This window comes from Macrosteles quadrilineatus, unplaced genomic scaffold (genome assembly GCF_028750875.1).
Source record: "Macrosteles quadrilineatus isolate MER2022 unplaced genomic scaffold, UCM_ALF_1.0 Scaffold_110__1_contigs__length_343271, whole genome shotgun sequence".
Classification (NCBI taxonomy): domain Eukaryota; kingdom Metazoa; phylum Arthropoda; class Insecta; order Hemiptera; family Cicadellidae; genus Macrosteles; species Macrosteles quadrilineatus.
In genome coordinates this window covers 322,887-340,835 of record NW_026542703.1, presented here as the reverse complement: position 1 = coordinate 340,835, position 17,949 = coordinate 322,887, and positions in this window count along the sequence as shown.

Sequence of the window (17,949 nt, the reverse complement as noted above, 5' to 3'; positions counted from 1 at the left end):
ATGAAAATTAAACTCGCAATTCCACAGATGATATTAACTAGCTGTTGAAAATGTAGGGCCTATGATTTACCTTCAACTATAGTATTGCGTTTAATACCATTGAGAGTTCTTATATTCTCCAACCATAAATGATCTTTTGTCTGATCTATAATATTAAAACGAAACAGTGTTTTTTTATTTCACGATTCTGAATCAACCACTCGACGGATTTTCATGATTTTTGTGTTGAAAGAAAGATAATTTTGAGAACTAGGGAATGTCGAAGCCATAAATTTAGTTTAGGGTCCCAGTTTTTTAGAAATTAAGTTTTAATTTTTAAAAAGTCTAGCAGCCGACGTTAAGATTCTAAACTAGCTTTTGGCATAAAATAATTTGCTTAACATAACAGCTGTAAACATTCAGCTTTTGTGTCACAAATTCAGCATTTGGATAAAAATGTAAAGACATACTTAGGGTTGACTTATTTATATTATGTGTAATGCTAATCATTGATACGTTCAATTCTTCTGTAAGAGGATGACAGATTAATTAAATTATACATAGTAAAATACTAGGATGTTCAAATTATTTTTTAAAGCAATCTTTGTAATCTTCGATTTGTTTTAGAGCAATATAATTATTTGTTTTAACTAACAGCTGGTTAAATATAAACTATGGAACTATGAGGTTATTTTATTTACTCTTATTTTGTCATTGATTATAGGAAATAAGTAAGATTAGTAGAGATAATTAGACCACAGTTTAAAATAGTTTAGACCAAAATTAATTAAACCACAGTACAAATCGAGGCTCTGTACACGAGTCTTAATAAAAAAGGATAAATGCAAATTATTTTACTACTCCACTTTTCAAGGAAAGAATAGAAAAATAACAATGTTTACATGTTTAAACTCTTCATGGTAGCTTTTTGTTTACAATTAATGTTTGTCTGCTTTAACTTTGTTGGATATGGCCCGGAAATATTGATGTCATAAAAAGAAGATCAAGTATAATCAGGAATCACGATTTTAAATTACCACCACAACCTCAGCCGGGTTTAATACAAAGATAAACAGATGGATGACATAGATGAACACAACGTCAACATTGACCTAGGATACTGCAATTAGACAAACCATCTTTTATGAAATCGTGTTCAGTTGTGGTTACGTTTGGGGGTGCCTATATCAGCGCCCCCAAACGTGAAAATATTACTTTTATTTCAACTATGAATATATTGTAGTTTAAATTAACTAATATGGGAAATTACGATGAATATTTATTCAATGAGGGTGGGTAATTATCAAGGATAGAACTGATAACGGTATGAATAATAAACATTGACAATTACGTCATTAGCTTTACTAGCGTGTTTACTTTTTATATTCCTGCTACATGTGACCAGTTCTTTTTTTTTCAAATGAATGTTATTTGAACCAAACAGCTGTTTCAAAACAAACTGTTATTGTTTTTACTTTTCTTTGTTTACACTTATTTATTTAGCAATTAATGCAGTGAAATTGATTTAAAGGATAGGTGTGACGATTAGTTTTGATTTTAGGACACCAAAGTTAAATTATGTGTACTGTGAATTTTATTGGATATTATCGTTTTATTTTAGGTCGTTTCTATTCAGACCTACTGGAAATTGTGTATAGTAGTTGTATTGTGGTGATAATAATTATGGAAGAGGCAGGTATGCTGTGGAAGGCGGTATCGTTGACTAGGTCTATACACTTCTCAATTGACTATTACTCTCTCTACTGTAGGCTACTTATAATCAGTGTGCGTCTGTGCAAATCGGCTGCAAATCTCACTTCAACGCTTTTCACATCGAAAAACTTGCAGAATTGCTGTTTTATTATAAAATTATCGGATTTAAAATGCATATCGTATAGGCCTATGATGGAATAAAAACATATTTGGTCACACAACATTTGTTTACAAGATGATTTTTCACATTAAAACTGCAAGAAACTTTGTCTTTATATGTGTAAACTAGCTGATCTGAATTGTACACGGTTTTAACTGACTACTGAATTCCCGTACGTAGGACGGGCTTACACCTCGTATAAATTTTTTTTATTGTGGTTGTGAAGTTTGTTTTGTTGTTCGGTATTCGACATAGGTAACTCTGAGCAATTACTTGGTCAAACCCAATTTTTTTTAATACTTTACCACGGTCATCAGGATGTTCTTAGAAAACAAGAAACATATAATTTAAGCCCCGCAAGGTTAAGTTAGGTTAGGTTAGGTTAAGTTAGGTTATGAATTAACCTAACCTTACCTAACCTAACATAACCAAACATAACGGTACTGTCGCAACTGGCTTTAGAGATGTATGTGCAACTAAAAAAACCTAATTCAGCCCGGGATAGTTAATATATGTTATATACAAATAGAAATTACCTCAGTAATCGCCGGGTTCTTCGTCCTCATCCGACATCCGAGTCTCCTGGCCAACTGGCCTTCCGCGCGTCTCCTGCAAGCCAATGTTATCGCTTGGAATTTGAAAGTTCTTATCACTCTGCAACCTGTACGATGGCCTTGCGGGGCTTAAATTATATGTTTCTTGTTTGATAAGAACATCCTGATGACCGTAGTAAAGTATGAAAAAAATAGGGGTTGACTAAGTAATTGCTCAGAATTACCTCCACGTAGGGGCCTATATTTATTACTTAAAAAAGAATATGGTAGTATCGCAATAGTTTTTAAGCTTTACATACTGAGTTTGGAAAAAAATAAATCTTGCTAACTGTCCACAACTCTTACAATATTAAAATAATTTGAATAATAATAAACATTCAAACAGTAAAGTTGAAAACATTCGAAATAACACATAAAATTAACTTAGCTTTTTGCAAATGAATTTACTGGTTAGTCTCAGCAAAAAGAACAACGATAGCCTACTTATTTACACAAAAATCTGTCCTAAGCAGTGACATATTTTGCTGGATAGCACTCGGGAGAAGCTATTAAAAGAATATAATTTTCTTTTTTGGTGTTATACTATAGTTTCAAATTCAGTATCAATAAAAAAATAAATTACGTGTATAAAGACAACTGTAAATGCAAATCAATTTTTAATACCCATTGTTGAGAAACTGGACTAGTTGAAAAGTGAATAAAGTAAAGAACTGCATAAAATATTGAAAACAAGTTTATGTACAATATTTTTTGTTTTATGGATAAGAAAATAGGTGTACTTTGTAAATTAAAACACAGTTGCAATAGTCTTGCTGTTCCAATTATAGCAGTTTATTTTATATACCCCAGTGTCAGCCAATGATAAAAAAAATCATGCTAATTTAAAGGAACTAAAACAATCATTACATTAATCCTACATGGCAAAAGTCCAAGTAAGATCCAACTAGATAAAAAAGGGGAATATCTCCTCAAAATTGTAGTCTTGTATCACCGAACCGGACACAATAGGACCTTTGATGTGGACATTCAAAATACGAACTTTCAAACGGTCAAAGATACATTTATTTATTTGTTAACGGTTGCACCATTTTTACATGAATAATACAATGTCTTACATGCAGAAGAAGCAGAAAAAAATCACAGGTCAGTACAAAAGTAGTGAAAAAAACTGGAAAACAAGACTTCAATAACAAGACATAAAAAGATAAATAACAACTATAAATAACAAACTATAAATAACAAACTATGAATAACAAACTATAAGTAACAACTATAAATAACAAACTATCTGAACAAGTTGACAAAACGAGACATTCGAAAAACAAAACCAGTATAGGAACAATAACAATGAAGCAATGCAGTAGCCGAGGGAAACTTCAGTAAAGAGGCAGAACAAACTTAATGAAAAACAGATAAAACTTTCAGAAAAATAACAATATGAAAAACTCTGTACAAGAACAAGATATAACAATGCAATAACAACAGGATAGACTATATTAACAAAAATAGATAACAATGCAATAAATAGAAAGTTTGGAAACATGCAAAGATTGATGCAGGAGTTCAGGATAGAGTAGGAGTTCAGGATGGAGTAGTACAAAGGTCGGAGGTAAGCATTAACCTCCGCAAACCGACATATTGGAATCAGCTGATTTCGTCTTGTGAGGTGTGCAAAACATGGAAAATAAAATTCCACCAATCAAGCATTGAGAGGAAAAAGTATAATTCAATGGATAATAGTTGTGTACAATCAATTTAACTATACGTGGGATGGGTTCGACTCCCGTTAAATAAAAAAAACGTAAAATATTGGCTTGGACCGCTTTCCCACAAAGCGTTAATGCACTTTTTCGACATCTCTTTGAAAAAATGCCACCAGCCTAGACATAGAAAGATAATTTTGAAAAATCCACTACATAACACGTTATAACACAGGTAGGTAGCCTTAGTTTTTTGATAAGTTTTTTTTTTTGGAACACCAATGATAATCAATCTTCAATTTATCCATCTTCAATAACCAATAACATAAAATATGCATTCACTTTTTTGATTAATTAACAGTGTTAAATTTAATTTTCCATTATTTTAACATAGCTTATCAAGTATGCACTGGTATAATTTTGCCAATTCAACAACATTTCCGGAATTGCTCATGGCAAATTAAATAATGTTCAGCCTCAAGTGTATTATAGTTTTAGACATGGGGTATTTTTAAGAATTGTTCTTCGCTTACCCATTTTTTGCTTCGTTCTTTCCGTGCAGATATATCAGTGGCCTAATTTAAACTAATTTTCAGGGCCATAAGTAATTAATAATCATACTTTCAATTTTAACCAATATTATATATTCATATAGTTGATTGTATTTCTAGATAGTATTGAGCAAAGACAATTTATTTAGTCTGGTGGAGTTATTGTAGTAAGTAGTGCTATATACTATTTTAATAAGTAGATTCATTTTACTAAATTAATACAGCATTGTTTACATAATTTAAAGTGTTTTACAGTATTCTACACGTTATAAAGTTCAAAGTATTAGGAATAAAGCAGAAAATTGCTGTCAAACTACGTCAAATTACTAAAAACCTTTATATAAAAACGTTAAAAGAACAATGAATTGGCTTTTAGTTGTGGCAGAAATATTTCCACGAAATATTTTCCATTTAAGTAAGTAGCCTCTTGAGAATATGAAAAGGGGTTTAAACTGTTAAAATGGCTCTGTCTTTAGACAATGAGCTATACAGTTTATTGCTAACCAATTCATTAATTAAATATTCTGATACAAATTAGATACTAGTTGTAAATCACATTAATGTAGTGTATCAATCGTCTTGTTAGTTATTTGTACAGTTTTAAAACATAATTTATGTCATTATAACCTTTTAGACGTGCTTTTAGAAAATAGTAAACTGCAATGGTCGTGGATTATAAATATAGATATTCTTTTAAAGTTTGATTTGTAGAAAACTGTGGAAAGAAAAATATACAAATATTATTAAAAGAAAACAAAGTTTCAGCTTGTCATAAAATACCACCTTTAAAACCCTAATAAATGTCACTAGTTGACAAAAATTTACATGTTTTATAACAACCATATGTAAAATTTAAAAGAGTCAATCAATCTTACACACTTTATACGTTAAACATGTAATCCAACTTGAAGAAAAAAGTTATCTCAATACTTCCTCAATAAAATTAAAAACTGTGTTATTTATTACCATTTTTATTTTTACCATGCTTTAAGTATAATTTCTTGTCAAACGATGAAATACATTCCCAGACTAATTAGGGGCCATTACTGTATTTACAAAAAATGCCACATACACACAAAAAATAACACTAACACAAATAAACTTTTATAAAGTAACAATGACTAATCGATTAGTTTTATTGTATACACATCAAACGGTCCAATTCATTTAAGTCCAATAAACATAAAAGAAAACAATTTGTATATAATGTATTTAGTAGTTAATTAATTTCATAAAAATGTAATCTCTTGACTTGGCCAATGCAATGTATTGTTAATCTGGTTGAATAAAGGACTTTGACTTTGACTTTGACTTTAAGTTCTATATTACATTTCAGTATAAAATCTGACATACAGCGCCCTGCGAAATAATAACATGGTATATGATTTATTTTCTAAAAGCCACTGAAAATACAGTTGATACAAACAAACTCCAACCCATGCTGTCATGTTTCACAGTAGGGTGACAACAATGTGGGTTTAGAGTGAGGAAATAAAATGGTTGAAAAAGTATGGTTTCACCGCAAAATGTTTTCCCGACTTCAAGTTGACGACATATTTTGTGTAAACATTTCAATTAAGATTCAAAACGAATTTCAAATTCAGATTTTACTTTTTTTCCATGATACATGTTAATACAATGCCACAAGAATCTTATGATACAATCATCTGTTCCAACATAAACGTGTTCCTCACAACAAAGAAGTGACAAATGATCAGCTGATTGATTATATCTGTCGACAACATGGCGTCACTGTAGAACATTAACCTAGTTATCAGCTGTTAATGTGTCTTGACAAACTATTGAAGGGGAATATTCAATAATGTATGTTCTATTAATATTACTCAAGTTATTTAATAGTTAAAAAAAATGTTTCAGAGCAGTTAGTTAACCGTAAGAATACTGGAATGGACTATTCCAAATGTAAATATAGAATAAGTTTGCTAAATAATTATTCACATTAGTATATTGGAAATTGTTTAAGGTTTTACTCGGGTACTTAATTGATTTTAAACTTTTAATTTCTGTCACTAGGCTGAGCTTTAGTCCTCTTTAAATTTTAAATTGTAAACAGTAATGAAACACAATATCAAACACTGAGAGTTTAAGGTAAGTAGTTAACTAAAATTTAGTAGGAGGTATTTACAGTCACAATCTTTTGTTTTTTACATTTTTATTCTGTATTTTCATTGTAAAATCTATGACAATTGCAATGAATCATGTAAAACAGACATTTATAAATAGAAATTTCTATCATCCAAAATTAATTATTCTCGTTCTTTATAATACAATAAAAAAACAACAAAAAAAACGTAACCGTCCAAGATTTTGTTTTGTTTGTAGTTGCATCTAATTTCTGATTTTTTTTGCATTTGGGTAAATTGTTTCTTGAATAACTTTAGAATTTCCAGGTAAATAATTTAACATGTGGGACTAAATGTTATAAAATTGTAGTATTAATTGCCATTGGTAATTGTTTCGTATGCAACTATTAAATTTCCAAAATTTCCACATAAAATAAACGGTATCGCCAAACTTACATATTTTTTCTCCCATTAGCTTGTCACTAATCCTTATAATGAGTTGATGGTAGTAACTATAATATTGTATGGATAAAATCACAAAAAATTGCAATACATTTTGAACCGTAATTCTTCTATCATAGGTTGTACTATTTTGTTTAGCTTTAAAATAAACGTATACTAAATTATAATCAAACTCGTCAAGTTTTTTCTGTGTAAATCTGAAGTTGCTGTTATTTTATGGGGTTTTCTGGGGATAAGTCTATTAAAAATAAAAATATCTTTATATATTATAGATTAGTACTTACGTGCTTAGATTTTTTGAAAATGTGACATCATGTGTATCTCTGTACATATCCACACACATACAGACACAGACATAAATTTGAAAACAACATTTATAACAAAGGGATATTTCCAACTAAAACTTAAATCAATAATGTTTGACAAAAAAGTAAATAGCATTTTACTTCCTCTCCGGTGAAGTAATATACTAGGAATAGTAAAATACTATGTACAAATAAAGTAACTCGTTGATTTGAATAGGTTGTGCATTATAGGACTAAGACTACATGAACGCATAGGTTTTAATATATTTGATCGCAAAGAAAAATACGGATGGTTTAGATTTTTGCTCCGCGTATTCGGCTGGGTGGTTTTAAACACAAAGGTTGCTGTAAATTCCACAGCTTTATTGGCTTGTGTTAGTGAGTTTATGTTGTTGGGCTGAAATTCAGCTCAATGTTCAATACCCAGAGGGTTAAAAATAATCCTATTCCACCAACTATTAAATGTGAATTGCGACAAGGAATATGGTTAAAAAGTAAAATTGCGTTAATTGTGTTATTATTAAGTTTTCTTGTTTTTAACCATTTAAATAAAAAGATTAATTGTACAATGTAAAATGGTGTTTACCATTAAATAAATAAATTATTTTGATATGATACGGCCTCATGATGAATATTGCAGGTAATGAAATTAAATTCTGTTTGTTTAAAAGTATTGCCAGAATTATGTGGTTTCATGATTATGTTTTAAGATATATGTTTAAAAAACATAAAATAATTAACTCTCACGCCTAGATCAGGAATAAAATAATAAAACACAATATTAAATGGATCAGACAAAGGTAAGAAAATAGTTTTACTTCCAGCCAAAATAAACTGAAACATATATTTAGGTGACTTAAAATAAAGTAAAGGGAATTTCAGAAACATAAATAACAAAGCCCAGTAAGATTTAGACAGTTGGATTAATTTTGGTCAGCAGTGTGTATGTGAGGTCTCAGATCAATTATTCATTTTAAAAGGTTAACTAGTAACAACACCCGTACCTCAAAGAGAATTAGAACTCAAAAAAGAAAGAAAAAATTTATTATTTTACAAAACATTATTTTGTTTCGTTCAAAAAAGCTTTTTAACACACCAAAATTATACATTTATCAAAATATAAATATAATACTCAACTAAAGCAAATACATCTTAATGCATTAATTTTTTCATGTACATACTAATATTTACACCTAGTTTTAAAACTACGCTATTAATTTTTAGGCCCATGATAACCATAGGCCAACACATACAACTGCAATATACCTGAGAAAAGAAGTTAAATCCTTACGAAATCGGTCCTCAAGTTTGTGTGTGAAGCAAGGACAGACATAAACTATCTATAGTTTATTCTCTTAAAGATTGGTAGGCCCTTTAATATAGGTCCTAATTGTGAAAGAGTTTTATCTTATAAATCAGGCAGAACTTGCGGACATTACAGAAAGGGGGAAAAGAAAGATAATATATTACCGGAATATAAAGGGAGGCCAGTGTAACCTTCCTAAATGCTATTCAAGCAATTCGAGAAGTACTGTGACCGAGCAGTGAAAACGATTTTACCCCTTATTGCAGACTTTTTCACTAACCCATGCTGTAAAGTTCTTCTTAGTTATAGACAAACTCTTAAGAGCTGTGTATGAATCTTGAGGCGTAAAATGGTTATACACATTTTTACGACTAAAGTACAAACAAACAGAATGTTATTTGCAACTTTCCACATAGGTACCAAGCTATTTACCACCCTTGGCAATTTTAACAACCGCAAAAGCTTCAATGATTTGACTTACCTAAATTTTTACACTAAAATAATTTTACTTCATATTAATATGACTTACAAAAATAATAAAATAAATTAACGAAAGATTTCTAGTTACAAATAATTAAACTACGCTGTTTTAACTGGGGGAGGTTATTAGATTTTCCATTGCCAGTTAAATAATATTTATTACAAATACAGGAAAGGTACTAATCATTTTTAAATGGTTCAGGAAAAAATTATATTCTTGCCATATATACTTATTTAAAACGTTCCCTTAAAACTGTGTATATTAGATAAAATTAATTTTACAACTCAGTTTCATAAAAACTCCAGATAATTATTTGTATCGCTTGAAAAGAAAAAGGAAAAATGTGTTTATATTCTTTATTTTTAAATAATGTTAATAATTTTACTATATTTAAATAAGTATACAAGTCATGTTAGTTTGTGTTTGATATATTCTCCTAGTTTGGCCTCTGTGTTTTTAAACAATAACTGTTTTGTGATACATTAAATTATTTATAGGTGACAAAGATGAAATATTCATAAACGCTCAACTTTTACACACAAAAAAATGGAGCGAACGACAACCGTGTTATAAGGATGTAAGCTATGTAATAAATGTTTATGCTTCTACACAAGATGCTACGACAGGTCATAACAATATTAACAACTTGGCTTTTACATCAAATACGACTCTTTGTACGTTAGGGTACTGAGAATATTCTGTTTAAGACTATTTAAACTATTTATAACTATGAGATGCTATATATTTGGTACCTACCAAGTTCCCACCTATTAATTTAAAAGTTATAAAACATTGTTATAAACAAATAACATTGCTGAAACAAAGACAAAGATAAGTTCGGGAGTTTTATAGCTAGGAGAAATAACTATAAACAGTTTTTGATGGCCTTGATTTTAAGATTATTTAGTAAATTTTGTTTGAAGCAACAGATTTAAAAGATTTCCAATATTCTGATGAAGTTCATGTTGCATGAATTTGTTTTTTAAATTAAATACATGTGAATCAAAGAACTCGATTTACATGGACCAAACACATTTTTTACAATTCTTTGCGCTATTTTTTATTTTACTAATCTGACTTACAAAAATCTTAAAATGGATAAAATATTAATTTAAAATTTTATAATTGTATTCATTTGAAAAATCTTTCATCTATAAATCTACTTTTTAAGTATTAAATGAACATTTCATATTTGAATATTTCAAGTAGTCCTAATCATTATAACGAATAGTAACGAAACATGTTTTGGTCCTTTTAGTTTATATTAATCAGGAAAACGTAAACATCTATTGAAAAGTATTTTTGTATTTTAAAATGTAGATTTAAATACTTCAAGATAACAAATATTTAGTTAATTATTTGTTATTTAAGCTCATCAGACACAAAAAAATCACTGATTCGCCTACTGAGTCTGCTGATTGGAGAGTTCAATCCAAATCAATCCCCACTTACTATCTTATATGTATTCATGGTCTTATGAGTGTGTCAATATATGTATAAACAAACACGTAAAATATTAGACGTATTTTTATTTACATCCAATGCATTTAATAACACTCACAATGCTGAGATTAGAAACTTTAGTAGATCTTTTAGTAATATTTGTAATCACAACTCACAATTTTAGATATCTTACTTCTGAAACAAAAACGTAAAAATAAATACTAAACATACAAAAGTAATATGATAATATATCAGTGTTAGGGCAAATAATAGTTTCACAGCTGAACATGTTAAAATTTAAGTTTATAAAAAAAAAAAAAACTATTAAAGATTTTAAAAGGCTATATACATTTTTGGATAGTTTTTTGTTGGTAACAAGTTATTGGTAAGTCCTTAATAACTTAACCTGATTAATCAGATTTGTTGTTCGCAGCTATACGAAGACCAATTGTCTGATAAGGAAGGAACAGTCTAGAATATTAGTGGCTAAATTAACATAAAATCTCATCGGTGGTGGTAGATTTGAACTAGCCACCTTTCCCGGGACGGGATCTCAACAAGGACCTAGATTAACGGACACGCCTCACACCAAAACTCACTTAAATTTATCTTAATGTTATTTTCAACTACTATCAACAGCTGTCTAATGATTTATTATTGTTAGTTATGATTCTTGTCGGTAAAAAACTAATACCTAACCTAACCTAACCTAACCTAACCAATCATGCATCTCAAATTAACAATGCCACATCAATTTCAACGTCATTAATTTCACCGAGTATGATTTTCTCTTTGTGATTCAAAATATGATAATAACTTTTATTTGATTTTTTTTAGCCAAACTATAATTTTTTATAAATTATAATTAGTTAAAACTATGTGAATTGCTATCCAGCGTATTTGCATATGTCGAAGGTAAAACAAGTATACATTTTTTACTGAAATAAAACAAATATATATTTAAAGGAGCTTTTTACAACACTTCGCCCCATAACTAATGATCACCCAGTTCTGTGGTAAAGGCATTATTTATCTGCTGGATATAAATAATGCATGTTTTGTTTTCCTTCTGATTTAGTATATATCCATGTTTTCCTCATATTTCCATGTTTTTCTATTTTATGTCCACAACAGCCTACATAATGCTTGTCTCGTCGTGTTTTTAAAACATATTTATGAATAACTAACGGTGGCATTTTAAATATTTTTTAAAGTCTACATTATGTTACATATGTTGGATTACCTATTGACGATTTAAGAGTATTGTTTTAACAAAAAAAGGCTTCCCCCCTGAAACATTTTAAATTTCGTACATAACCTAATTTACGTATTGTTTCTATATAGGCATACCTACAGCTAAAGGTGGTTTACGACATACCCAGTCAAGTCATTATCATTATAGCAAAGAACCATTAGTCTTTGGTAAGATTCGCACCCGGGACGTAAGTACAGAAGCCCTCTCTCCTCAAGATAAACTTGTTGGACGAAAAATAGTGTAACGCATTAACAATCTCAATATCCCGGTTAAATATTCGTTTAAATAGTGTAATAACATGTGATAAGGGGTAAAATAATTTTAAGTTAATTAAGGGTTTGAAAATGACACTTATTATCAAGAGCGACTTGTTATTGAGGGTCTCCTTATCAAGGTTCCACTGTATAATGTTTCTTGCACCAAAGTACGCATTTTAGATTAGCTTGAAATATTTGACCGATCACTTGTTTAAAATTTTCATCGACTAGCTATTCTACATAAGGCTCGATTGCTGTACACCAGTATTCTAACCAAATAACACAAATCGGTGTGCTTTTATTATGCACGTAATACGTGCACGCTTGAAAATAAGTTGGCAATACTTAAATATACTACGACTACGATCAGCTGGTGCAGCGTTTCCCATTTCGTTCAACTATTTAACCTAACCTAAAAACGTGTTGTATAGTGTTTGAAAGACTGATTATTTATATGCTTTATAGTAACTTTAGGAGAAATATAATGTGTAACACGAGTGCATAGTGCCTTTGCTAAACTCGAGAAACTTTCCACCCTCACCTGCGGCTCGTGCGTAAACATTTCTCTCATGTTCAGCAAAGTGCGCCTTCGTACACTAGTTACACAAATAACTATCTCATAGATGTATCAATCTGAATAATTATTATTCTAATTAGTTATAACAGCTACAACACAAAAGATATAAGGGATATTGAAATAAAAGACATAACACTTTACAATTTAATCATTTATTACACTAATACATTGACTTTAAAACAAAATTGTTTACTGCTTTTCCATCTCCAGATGGTTTATGGTGCAACAAAGTAAAATAAACTAAAAATAGTGTGTACATTAGATGAGCTTAATACCCATATTAAAATAATAAAACATCAAGGAAGCAGCAACGCTCTAAACAAATCAGACGCCATTATTTATGGTCATTAGCTATGGGTTTGACCTCGCTATGTTCCTTATAGTAGACCACAGACCTAGAGTGAACCAGTACAACAAGTCATACACCACCTTCATGGTGAACCCGTTGAACACCCCCAATATACCCAAACTGTAGGCTACGAACTCCGCTGGGCTCGTCACACTGTAGCGTATAACAGAGAGAACGCTGTCTTTCGCGTAGCTAATCTGAAGAGTGGTATTTCTCAGTGCTCCATAGTCAACGTCTACAGTAGTTGAGTACGAAATCGTAAAACAATCCAAAGGACAATCGCACTTACATCGTTTGTCATGAAATTCATGGAAGATCAACGCTTTATTTTCCTTTTGACAAGTATCCGCTTTCACGGTGCTACAGATGGGATGAGAACTGTTCATAATAGCTGTTCCAAACGGTATGCAGCCACACAGAGCCAAAGAACAATTGATCTGACATTCAAACACACAATTGTTGTGCGTGTAAACCTCAAATAGAAAGAGCGACCTCTCGTGTGAAAATACGCAGTTACGCTTCGACTCCTCTACTTCAGCAAGGTTCTTCAACGCATGCGTAACCGTTGGTGTGATAGATATAGCTGCTACGGACCCTCTTAAGATCCTCTGATAGTGCGTGACAGTCATTGACGGATGATCGAAATTGCTGTGCACAAACACAATATATCGTTGAAATTCTACTCTCTTATCTGAGAGTTCAAAATCATCTACTGCCAATTCTGAATAACTTATACGCAGCAAGTAGTTCCTAAACTCAGTTTCAACGTCAATATCATTGAATTTTAACTCCAGATGATTGTCTGTAAACAACAGGTAGTTTTTGCATACGTCATCAAATATATTTTCAGGGACACAGTCCAAAGAAGGCAAAATATTGTTTTTATTTGAGTCGTTATCTTTCATTTTAGCACCTCTACGTCTTACAGAATTGATTGTTTTACAGATATAAATTCCATTTTCATAAATTTTATACGGTGCTAGAAGTCTTTCTGGTAAAGCTGAACCACTGCGAAGAACTTCCGAACGGTATGGACTGTTGGGAAAGTCAGGGTTGTATATTTGAAACGTATTAGTTAGCTCCTCTCCTAGCCTGCCGATGTAGTTGAAATAATCCACCCCCCTGAAAGATTGGTTTGGCCTGACGGAGTTGATCTGTACTGTATTTTCCGTAAACGGTTTGGACAGAATTGAAAGTAACATGGCTTCTTCATCAGCCATTGGAAGAAAGTCATAATATAATGGATATATATCGGTGGAAATCATGAACATATTCAATTCATCCTCGCTACACAGCCAAGACGTTCCGTTCTCAACTGACATGCATCGTTTCAAGATCTCAAACCTGTTGTACTCATCTTTCAGCAGCACAGGCTCACAGACAGTGATGGCTGGGAAAGGCATGTCTTTAACATTCATGTAGGTCAGACTTTGTACTATCAGGGAGTTCTGAAAGTTGTTGTATGCGTCTTGGATGTAAATAGCGCTAACAAACAGTGCTACAATGTGGAATAATATGCTCACCGAGTTATACAGATCCGGGCAACGCCTCAAAAAAACACTTCGAACTCCTGGCAATCTGATGTTGTTGAAGAAATCAGTAAAGTAGAAGGTTTGACCTTTGGAATGATTGTTTGACATATCTTTCAGGTTTTTACAATCGGCTTTAATTTCATCAATATCATTTTTAAATGTTTTCAAGTTTTCTTTTAACCTTTCGTTACTTGTTTCCATTCTTCTTCTTATACTCTCTAAGCTATTCTTAACTTCAACATACTCTTCTTGAAACACTCTTTGAAAGTGAATAGTTCCCTCCGTTGCTGAATATTGATCTGCATCTATAAATACGTCTTCTGTTTTATCCTCCATGTTTGTTGATCACCAAGTTACACTATGCACTACACCTGTTGATTTGTTCACTGTTATAATTAACTTAAGTAGAGGTCAACTCAAACGTCAATAATTAATAAAATGATTTATTAAAACAGTTGCGTTTTCCATGAAAACTTATTACTTATTAATTTGTTTGGATTCACTAATGTAATTTAGTGAATCCAATTTTACTAATATCATAAGCTATGTGCCTTATACAAAGTTTGCAGTTTTTGTAATAAATTTCTAAAAGTAATTAAGAGTTTGTTGTCCAATGCGACATAAATAAGAATATTTCCATACAAAATAAGGCGAAATATTGATCAATTGGCAATTAAACTGAAAAAAAATATGTTAAGGAAGCAATCGCTATGCAGAACTTCTAAATCGGGTCTTCGGGATAGGACGTGGGACTGATCTTTATTCCCGTACAGTATGTACGACATTAAAAACACATACTACCAACATTGGGTATAATCCAGGGCCCAGGGGTGAGATCGCTTTGGAAGCTGTGTTGATATCCTCGCTGAAAGACATCTTAATGATAACACCGAGGTATTTTGCAGCATCCTAAGTCCTTATTTAGATGTCATCTACTTCCACCAAAATGACTGTTATCATAATTAGGACGATATTGGTCAGACTGATTGCCAAAACATCCGACCTATGATGGTGAGTGCCAGTGTCAACGCCACGTATTCCATCTCGATAGGGAGTGTCAGGCAATCTACCGCAGGGGACCTGAAGTAGACAGAGATTCTGCTGCCACTACCAGAAAAAAACGCGACTGCAGTTTCAACCAATGGCAGCGTATGTGGGATGCCGAGTAAAAAGGACGTTGGGCGGCAAAGCTCATTCCTAGCATCTGACCATGGGTGGAACGGGAGAATGGTGGGGTCAGGTATTTCATGGCCCAGGTTTGTCGGGTTTAGGGTACTTCGGGTTTTTTGCACATAATGGGGAAGGCCCCACCATAGCTCGGTCTGTCTTGTACTTGTCATTGTACCGGCATTTCTGACGCGGCGATGCGAAGATTGCGTACAACTGGGATTTAGCGAAGATTGCGTTGAGCCGTTTCAATGCTCGTGTCACCACTCTCATATCCCCAACTCATTTTTTTATAATATGTAAGTTGTAAGTTGTCAGTGTGTTTGTATCTGGTTGGGTGTGTGCTGTCAGAATTTGTTGGTTCTTGTACGGAACCAAGTTTCTCAGAGCGTCTGCAACCGATCTTTGCCTTTTGTTGTTAATTTTTATGAAGGTTATATCAATATATTTAATTAATTATATTATTTATTTTGTTTGGTCTCCTACAATGAGTAGTTAATTTGTGTGAGACCTTCACCTTCGATGGGGTTTAATTCTACCACTGGAGACAGACGTCCTGGATGGAACTTGGCCAGCTGCTGACCTCGGCTGCGCCAGGATCAAGCTGCGAGCAACCTGCGCTATCGGTCTCAGCAACCTACTCCAATGAATCGCCGTCTACACCTAGTGATGAGTACCTGTACATGAACTAACTGTGATATTAGGACTTTTAAATTAATTGTTGAAAATTGAGAAAGTTTAGTCCAGCAGTTTTTAGTATTTTTATATATTCTAATTTACTGTTAAGTAGTTTTAAGCTAGAAGCTCATTTCATTAGGAGTCCGCCCTTTGACAGAGGCCTCAAGGTGGGATTTGGCCCAATTGTTCTAAATTTTGGCACGAAAATCATTTCCTTAACTTTTTCCTAACCATAACATTTTTAAATTTAATTTTATACTTTACTTTATACTTTTTGATGAAATGGCGACCATACCTGTTGCTCGAATTCGAGCAATTGCGAAGCATTACAGGCATTATTTTAACGAATAGGCCAAACAGTCATAATTTCCGATGACTTTATAAGAGTCAACTCAAAGATTATGGAAATACTCACGATCTACACAACAGTTAGATATAATCAAATTTTTTTGTAAATATCTTATCTTTTTTCAAATATCTTGTTTTTTTTTTAGTGTTTTCTACAAATGTTTCCCACTCATGGCCGCATTAGGTTGTCTACAATAACGATTATAAATGAAAAAAATAAACACATTATTCCTATTTCTTCCACTTGGTTATGTTCTATGACTATTGATGGGTGTACCCAACCTTTTACAACTAAATTAATGAATTTCATCAGAATTTTTACCCAGCAAGTTTTTTTCTACTTTTAAACTGTTTAATGGAAATTGAATTGTAAGCATTTGTGATATTTCTCACGTGATTGTTTTGAACTTAAATATATTCTTTTCTTGCACGCCGAATCCACTTTTTTATTTGTACCTTTGTTAAACCTGTGGTCTGGACACCGCCCGGCACATGGGTAGTGCGTTTCCAGTTTTTTTTTTTTTTTTTTTTTTTTTTTTTTTTTTTTTTTTTTTTTTTTTTTTTGGGTCGAGGCTGGTGTCCGGTTCAGCGTATAGCCCCCCAGGATATTGAACAAAGTAAAAGGCTCGGCTCAAGACAAAAATATGATTAAATATGATGTTTTATTAGTTCATTTAAACAAAATTACATTGGTCATGAAAACAACACAACATTAAAGCAACTGTGATTAGGCTTTTGGAAAAAAGCTAGGCTATTTTATAAATTTATCATATTTTATAACTTGGTTATTTTAAATCATTTTAATGGGTTCTAGGTTTTGTGACCTAGTCTGCAACGAGGAATATAAGTAGAAAGCTCAGAAAACACAAACAACGTGAATTTACTTTAAAAAGCTAGAAAAATAGTGTAAGAGTTTCAAGCAAAGTGCAAATAGTACTTTATAAAATATAGAAATTACTGACATCATCGTTCTCTACAACTTAAATCAAATTCTACAGATTGTATGAATATTATCTATTAGAAAACAACAGTTTGATGGTAAAATAGA